We start from the raw sequence: 7,431 nt of genomic DNA on the forward strand, positions 1-7,431 counted from the left end.
ATTATGCAGGGTAGAACTTAGCAGTAATTTTTTTTAATTTGATTTCAAAATTTTTCTCATATTAATCAAAAAAAGAACACGAGTGTGGTGCGAAACTGGCATGTTCATCCCTAATACAACACATTAAAAATAAAATAATTTATTATTTATATTTTTAACATGCACAGGAAAAATAAAATTTTGAATAAAATAAGTTGTTGTTTAGGTTTATTTTAAATAAATAACAAATTATAAGTAGACTAAAACAAATTATTTTTTAAATTTTTAAATTTCTATTTTATTTTTACCTTCTATGTATTAAATTATTTATGTGCATTGCATAAGGAATAAATCTAGTTTATATTAATAATATAAGATTTGCTCAAACCAAATACCTCCTTTTAATGATTTTGTAATTTTAATAATATATGCTCCCTCCGTTCAAAAAAATGTAAAGTATTTTTTGAGAAATTTGATATTTAAAAACGTAAAATATTTTTAGTCTTTTAAGGTGTAATCATTGTGTTTTTTTAAAAAGTGTCTCTATTAATAATGACTTTATATTTATTATAGGTGTTTTATAGGAATAAATATAAAAAGATAAGGTTAGTTAAAAAGTAAATAACTACTTTATTGAGAAGTGAGATTTAATTAAAAATATTTTATATTTTTTAATAAAAGGAGTAATTGTAAAAACAAAGAAATTCTCAAACATGCAATTTCAAACATTGTGAAGAATGGTTGGCCACTAGGTACACTTAATTCATAAAATTAATTACACAATAATTGATGAGTCAGCCATAAACTGTGGATCCAGATGCTTTTGAATAATAACATTATCATGCAAGAATATATGAATATAAATTATAGGGTAAAGGGACAAAAATATTCACAAAACAATCAGCTACAAGTATCCAGTATCCTAAAATAATGAAAAGAGTAAAAATACCCATAACGTTATATGGATGGGTGCAAAAATAATCAGACCATTAACTTTGATCTAACACTGTTAAATGTTAACTGTGCATGTCACGTGTCAATTTGTGCTAACGTGAATTGAAAAAAGGACAAAAACACCCACGAAATCATAGGTCAGGAGCAAAAATACCCATAACATTATCAAAATTGGTGCAAAAGTGACTAATCCATCCAATCCCTTAAATGTTGATCGTTTAGCTGACACTTAAGCACAAGTTGACTATTTTTTTCATTGATGTAGACAAAAAATATTACTAGATAAAATTCTTTAGAAGTTAATCGGTTAGTGTATAAATATCATGCGAGAAAATGTCATTTTAATTATCAAATTAAATTGCTTGCTTTTTTACAGCAGTGGCAAAAATTATTTAAAATTTTTGGATCTATCGTGAATGCAATTGCTTAAAGTTGTGACAATGTTCTTGAGCACGTTGTACTCAATCTCGATCTTCAATTTTAAACAACTTATCTTACTATGTTAAATCTCAAGTTTTGCAGACAAAAAAAAATGAGTGGAGAGGGAGAAAGAAAGGAGGCAAGATACGTGGTGATAGAAAGAAACCACATGATTGATGAATCGTTCATTATTGCACCTATTAAAGTAACATTATAGGTACTCATACAATGATCGATCAACATCTGTAAAATTTATCTTGAAATATTTTTTGTTTATATTAGCGAAAAATAGTTAACTTCTGATTAAGTGTCACTTAACGGTCAACATTTAGGGGATTGAATGTATTGATCACTTTTGCACCAACTTTGATAACGTTACAGGTATTTTTGCTTTTGACCAACAATTTCATGGGTATTTTTACCTTTTTTTCAATTCACATTAGCAAAGACTGACATATAGCATGCACAGTAAGCATTTAACGGTTAAAGTTAACGGTATTAGGTTAAAACTGACTGTTTAATTACTTTTACACCCATTCGTTAACGTTATGAGTATTTTTATTCTTTTCGTCACTTTAAGATACTGGATGCCCGTGGTTGACTACTTTATGAGTATTTTTTTCCTGTTATCCTAAATTATATTATATAAAATTTATACTTGTTGTGCAAATTGTTACTTGAATAAGATTTGAGGTATATTAATATAATATTATTGTCCTTAGATTGGCAAATCAATAATCCATAAATTAATAATTTACCAAAAAATAATTAATTAATGTTAAGTTTTATATCCAATTGGATCTTTCCATCTACCATTGACAGCCTCTCTTTTTTGTTTTTTTGGGGCCAATAACCATTCACAGCCTTTTTACAACGTCGTTCAACGTCTGAAAGTTCTGTCAAGTGCCACGAGAGGAACCAGCAAAAAATGATAAGTTTGCCCAAATTTAATCTTTCAAATTAAATTATTCTTGCTTCATTTACCCCAAAAACAAAATCGTCTTGTTCCAAGAACACTTTAAAAGTTCCCTAAATGAAATTCATTAATTACTGAAAGCTGTTTAGTTAGTTAAATATTTTTTAGAAACATTTAGACAAAAGACATTTATTAGAACAAAAAAAGTTAATGCATTAGAAATGATAGTAAAATGTCTTGTGACAAGGACAAGAAGTAATATGATTTTAATTGTAGCATGAAAAATAATATTTTCTTCATCTCAAATTATAAAATACTTTCAAACAAATCAACATTTCAAAATATAAATATTTTAATAAAAATAAAATTTTATTAATAATATTTTTAATATTACTATTCACATTATATCCTCCCTTTTTAATATTCATTCAAAATGGAGCAGTAAATGAATAATATCTTCAAAAGTTCATATTTTTTTTTGAGAAATAAAGTGGAAAAGAATATTTAAGGAGCTTAATTTATTAATATATGTGATTTTATTTAAAAGTATTTTATAATTTGAAATAGAGAGAATATGTCTCCTCATTTGCTGATTATAAAGTAAAGATAAAGCTAATTAACTCTACAGGCTTTTTAAAAAATAACACTTCTTCTATTCCAAATAATAAAACAGCATCTTTTAAAAAAAATTCAGTATCTCAAAATATGAAATATTTTGATGAAAATAAGATTTAATTAATGATGTTTTGACAATATCACTCTTCCCATTATATTATCTCTCTTTAATATTTCTTCATGAATAAAGTATTAAAAATTTATATTTATATTTTAAAAAATAAAGTTAAAAAATATATTTAATCAGTTTTATCAGTATAAGTGATTTTGTCTTATTATAATTGGAGAGGGGGAGAGTAATGAATATTTTTAAATTTGTAAAGAATGCTTATTTTCAAGCTTATCCTTCATTAAAATTAATGACTGTAATAAAGTGGGGTATTTTTAGGGGAAAAAATATTAACTATTACATTTTAGTTTTACATTTAAGATTAAATAGGGCATTAAAACTTTGCTCCGAAATTAAAATTGGAGGGAGCATTGCAAAAGAATAGATCCAGAAGTGTTGGAAAGACGTTTAGGAGAAGTATTAGTGTTCGTATTAGTTTATTGCTAGTTAAACAAAACAGGTCAGAATTAACTACGACAAGCATGAATGCCTGAAATATGGTAGGCACTTGTACAGATAACTGACCTCTTCTTTTGATTTTGACCACGAGAAGCAAGGATCGGATAAACATGGCATCAATGATTATCAATGCACATTTATTACAGTTGGCCTCAACCCAGGAAGATTCAGATAACAACTCATTACTCACGCTTTGCTTGTGCTTTAATCACTTCCGTATTAATTATCACACATCATTATTATTATTTCTTAATAAACCTTGCTTTTTTTTTTTTTGTGGGTGGAAAACCTTGCTTTGTTTAAGCTTAACTTATGTCCCCCATTTGGGTAAAAAAAAAAAAAAATTTGATTGGACATCCCGTGCTGCATAACAAGTGTCAGATTACATGCGAATACTCATTTCACGACTCGAAGTTTGTGACGCAAAAAGTTGTGAGCAAATTCAAAAGCAGAGTGGTCAAAGATCAAACTTTTTTCCCCAATAATTCAGCTTCGTTGTAGTACTTTGTTAGTATCATGTGTGACTAACTGACTATAATTTAAATTTCAATCTCCTTGCCAAATCTGGAGAAACATGCACAAAACTGAACGCACCATTCTCCTCGAGGTTAATTTGGTCCCTGAACATATTCATACCCCTGCTGTTAAATTATCGGACGATGGTGGAAGAGCTGAAGATTCGTAGGACAAGGAAAGAGCGAGCGATAAATCAACAAAAGCACCCATGACCATGAGATAGCCGTGATTGGTTGGTTTCAGCATTGACCCTCAAATAACCAGCACAAGAGCTCCTCGAGGTTGTCCCAGTCTTTAACAGCGTGAGCCTCCGCCATCTCCTCCATGGACTTTGCGAAAATTGACGGAAGGATCCTGGGACTCCATGGACAGTACGAGCGCGCCTTTCTGTGGCTAAATCGGTGGCGGTCAAGCTCTTGTGCTTCCTCCCTCTAAATTATGTACTGCATATATGCTTTCTCGTTTTTATTTATTACTCTCTCAATGCATCTACACGCATTAGATTGTTTCATTTTCTATGACACTCTATATGATTGTATGGCTGCTTCCCCACAAGTTTTATCTTCATTTTCTCCAAGTGACTCATTTGATGCCTTCCAATCTTTGTCCCTATATAGTTTGATGAGAACACTATATATATATATATTATATATATATATTTTACTTAAATAACAGGGGTGAGCAGGTAGGTTTCACAAAACATTATGTCATGAACAACAAGTTTTTATGTACTCCAAATGTGAATATTATATAACATGTTTTTATATTGAGGGAGGTTGGATGAGGTCCAACAATGTTGTGGGTGGGACAAGATTTGGAGTTTTGAGTGAGATTTTCGGATTGCAAACCTTGGTGCAACAAAATGCTCTCCTGGGTGGAATATATAAACAGGAAAAACTGAATTATTAAATCCAAGTCAAACCCCTCCACAACACAGCACCCAGATGAAACAATCTTCGCCAAATTACGAGACTGAGCCATGAATCTGGTTGTGGTCTTTTCGGACCAAAAGAGGCGTTCCTGATCACCTTTTCACTGTCACCACGCTCTTCTTTCCGTTCCTCTGTTGGATCCTAAAGGAACGTGGGAAGGAGAGATTTCAGGGGAGAGGGAACCAGATAACATGGCAGACAGAGGGGGAAGAGAAGAGAGAAAAAATATTAAAAAAAATAGAATATGGGGCTCACGTTATAAACAATATATTAAAAAATGGTAAGACCTACAAACTAAACAAACGGAACTCGGACAATTTAATGGTAGAAGTATGGAATTAGCAAATTTTATATGTTTAAAAATAAAATTGATTTTAAGTTGAGTTTACAATCTCTAATGATCATTCAGGTAAAATTAAAAAATAAAAATAACCTTTAACTTTTTTTTTCTTTTAATAACAATTCTGTATATAATTGACTCGTTTAATGCACTTGTCCTAAAAAAAAAAAAAAGGCAAACAAATAAAACAAAAGAAAGTTACTTCCTCCCATACTTATTCCTTAATACAAGGCAATTGTGGGGTATTAATTATATTTTTTTAATATATTCTTATTTAAGCTCATTAATTACGAAAGAGAATGTAATGTAATTTCAAAAAATTTTCATTTAAATAGCAGTAAAATTATAAATTTATTTTATTTTCAGACAAAGTTAATAATTGACCATATCTTTTTTATTTTAGCAAAATAGTTATTAATGTCCTATAATATAGATATGATGGAGTATTACTCTTTCTCTTTCTTAAATTCTTGACCTCCATCCATGTTTTACTCTCTTATCACCTGAACTAGTTTTAGGTCTATTAGAATCATGCACACAATTATTATTAGATTTTTAATCAAATCCCTTTTAGTTTTTAAATTGTCAATTCTAATTTATTTCCAACAATTTTGCTCCTTCTACCATCTTTTATTCCTGCTTATGGGAGCTTCAAAACTCAAACGAACACATTTGCGTTCTCGACAAACTGTAAATTTTTTTTTTACAATAACATATTTTAAAATATAAACAAATAGACAGACGCACACTTTTTGTTGCCTTGTAATAGCCAAAAAGAAAAATTATTACTAGAATTCAAGATTTTAAGTTATTAAATAACATTATTTGACTTCGCCGTCTAAAAGTGGGAATACGATATAAAATAAAAGTATTGAAATAATAGTATCCACTTCTTGTACGCCAAGCATTTAAAATGGTGTGCTTCACAACTCACAAGCACAGCTTCTTATCCCAACCTAAACCAACAAGAAACCCCAAACTATTCTCTCACTCTTCTTTTTCAAAGTCATCAGAATTTTCAAAGTCATCAGACAGACCCTTCTCTCAATTAATTTAATTTCACCCTCTAAAACCTTTTTTTTTTATTAAAATTTTGTACAAAACTACAAATAATTAAATATTATCCTTAAATCGAAAACACCAAACTATACACGGCCATCGAATTAGAAGTCGCATGATTAAAAAATGGTGTTATGGAAATGAAAGGAAATAAGAGATTATACAAATGGAATGATGCTTTAAATAAAAATCCATTTGTGTATCTATTTATGATATGAATGATAGAAGTTAATGATTTTTTTGCTGTTTTATGTCATGTTTTGACCCCACAGAAGCTACTCGAAGACTAATGCACATTTAACAGCCCATTCTTTCAATTCTCATCCACAAAGTTTTGATTGAACAATGGGCTCTTCTCCTTCCACAATGGACCACAGCAACGCCAGGACGGCCCATGGAAAGCTCAGTTAAAGTTTAAATTTAACTAAGTTTATGACCCTTGTGATGCATGGGAGTGTTTTAATTTTAAAAAATAAAAATTAAAAAATTATTTTAGTATACTTAAAGTAAAATATATTTCTTTATCTCTCCTTTATTTTATCTTAATTACAAAAACTTCTTTTTTTATTTTTAAAATCCGTATAAATCTCCTTTAACATTAATAGTCAAGAGTTATAAAATATAAATATATTTTTTACTTTTAAGTTTTCATCTTCATTCATCTAGCCATTGCTTGATACAATTAAGTCACATATATTGATGTAAAATATCATTCTTGACATGTTATTTTAAATTTTTATTCATATTCTAAATTTATTAGTTATACAAACTAATTTATTTAGTATTTTTTAAAAAAATTAAATACATAAGTTTGCTAAAATAATATTTCAAATATATATGTGCAAAAAAATTAATGACATAAGAGATAGATTGGTCAACATAAATTATGTTTATGTTTGTTTAAATTTTATAATTTTCATAAAATATTTTTAAATTATTATCATACTTAATTATTTAAAGTTTTTTTGGGCCAAAAATTATTTGAAATTCCTTAAATTAGGAAGTGAGAGGATAGAAAAATATATTATAAGGGTAAATTCTAATTTAAATTTTTCACCATAAATACAATTAAATAAATTAAATATTTTAAAATATTTAACAAAATATTCCTAACAGTATTAAAAATGAGATT

The sequence above is a fragment of the Prosopis cineraria genome, unplaced genomic scaffold (assembly GCF_029017545.1).
Source record: "Prosopis cineraria cultivar Desert tree isolate PC_DT_omini unplaced genomic scaffold, ASM2901754v1 PC7, whole genome shotgun sequence".
Lineage (NCBI taxonomy): Eukaryota > Viridiplantae > Streptophyta > Magnoliopsida > Fabales > Fabaceae > Prosopis > Prosopis cineraria.